General features: G+C 53.3%; 1 pseudogene; it reads left to right on the top strand.

Annotated features, from left to right (window-relative positions):
- Nucleotides 1–730: 730 nt before the first annotated feature.
- On the top strand, nucleotides 731–1678 carry LOC101718694 (olfactory receptor 2C3-like; annotated as a pseudogene).
- Nucleotides 1679–1881: the final 203 nt, after the last annotated feature.

Raw genomic sequence — 1881 nt, 5'->3', positions numbered from 1 at the left:
AAAGTGAGGGAAGGAAGCTGGGTATGATGTCATATACCTCAGGGAGGAAGTGCTAAGTTAGACGGTGGCTAGAAAATGACCTGAAGGAGGAGAGGAAGTGTGTGTGTGTGGCTTCTGCAGACAAGAGAAATCTTCACTGTGGCTTAGCATGACATGGTGGGGAATGGGGCAACAGAGCCACATGGTCATATTCTGACTCCTGGACACTCAACTGTCTGTTGAGGATATGCAGGGGTCAGGAGGGAGCCCTCGGAGAGGATGAGCACAGTGCATCAAAATCCAGATGGCAGCCCTGGTGGACTGCAGACAGTGCATGGTCACACAGACAGGGTTGGAAGTCCTGGATTTGAGATGCATTTAATGGGAAAGCAGAAATTCTCTGGTGACTGTGGGACTTAAGGTGATTCCAATTCACTGCCTTTACAGTGGTTGATCCCATGAGCCCCTTTGTCCAGCCATCACTGTTTAGGTGAAGCCAGATGTTGTTGTTAGGAGTAAGATTGTAATTGCAGCCCCATGCTGAGTCATGCACTATGCTTCTCCCTCTTCCCCCAGGCAGGGCTGTCCCCATGGCCTCAGCCATGTCTCCAGCTGGCCATCAGGAAGGCAGAACACTCAGAGAGCACTGCTGTGGACATATTTCTTGGTCACTGGCTGATGTGATGCCTCAACTCCATGCCCCATGTCCTCAGGTGGCCCCTGCTCCCTGCCTGGCTGGAACCACGATGGGATGGACATCACCAACAAGAGCTCTCAGGGCATGTTTGTGCTCCTGAGCTTCTCTGCCAGGCCAGCACTGGAACCCATCCTCTTTGTGGTCATGGCAGCATTCTACAGGGTGTCCCTCATGGGCAATGGAGTCATCACACTTGTCTCCTGCATAGATGTTCATCTGCACATGCCCATGTACTTCTTGGCCAACCTCTCCTTCCCAGATGTGAGCTTCACCACTAGCATTGTCCCCTAGATCCTGGCCAACCTCTGCGGACTTCAGAAAAACATCAGCTATAGGGGGTGCATGGCCCAGTTCTACATCTCACACTGGGTGGGAGCCACCTAGTGCATCACCCTGGTCATCATGTCCTATGACCTCTATGCTGCATTCTGCAGACCACTGCACTATACAGTCCTCAAGCACCCAAGGCTCTGAATGGGCCTGGCCTGTGCCTCCTGGCTCAGTGGTCTCAGCACCAGCCTGGTGGGCTCCATGCTCACCATGCTGTTGCCCCTGTGTGGGAACAACCACATTGCCTACTTCTGTGAGATGCCCCTTATCATGAAGCTGGCCTGCGTAGACACCAGGCTGAATGAGCTGGAGATTTACCTGGCCAGCTTCATCTTTGTTGTGCTGCCCCTGGGGCTGATCCTTATGTCCTATGGCCACATCACCAGGGCTGTGTTGAGCATGAGGTCAGACAAGGGGAGGAGGAAGGCCTTCAACACCTGCTCATCCCATGAGGCTGTGGTGTCCTTGTTCTACGGGAGCATCATTATGTAGCTGCAGCCAGCCAAGAGCAGCTCCCATGAGCAGGGCAAGTTTGTGGTGCTGTTCTACACAGTGGTCACACCCACACTGAACCCACTCATCTACACCCTAAGGAACAAGGACATACAGAGGGCACTGGGCGGCCTGGTACTAGGTCCCTGCGGTGCCTTGGGAATTGGGGTTGGAGAATAGCAGAGATGCTCGCCACTGCTGAGGGGACCAGTGAGGCTGGACACCAAAAGTGACTCTGGACTGCAGGTCCAGCGGGGCCATGGTGGAGTCCAGGGGGAGACAGCACCAGTGTGCATGCACCATGTCAGGCCAAGGTGCAGAGAACAGACTTTGTTTTCACTTCTCATTAATTATCCAAACCTTGCTAAATAGTTTTATCATTA

The sequence above is a fragment of the Heterocephalus glaber genome, unplaced genomic scaffold (genome assembly GCF_053883595.1).
Source record: "Heterocephalus glaber isolate CG9 unplaced genomic scaffold, H.glaber_assembly_v1.0 deba00001461, whole genome shotgun sequence".
In the NCBI taxonomy this organism is placed as follows: domain Eukaryota; kingdom Metazoa; phylum Chordata; class Mammalia; order Rodentia; family Bathyergidae; genus Heterocephalus; species Heterocephalus glaber.
The sequence above is the reverse complement of the archived record's forward strand: the minus strand, read 5'-3'. Positions and strand labels throughout refer to the sequence as shown.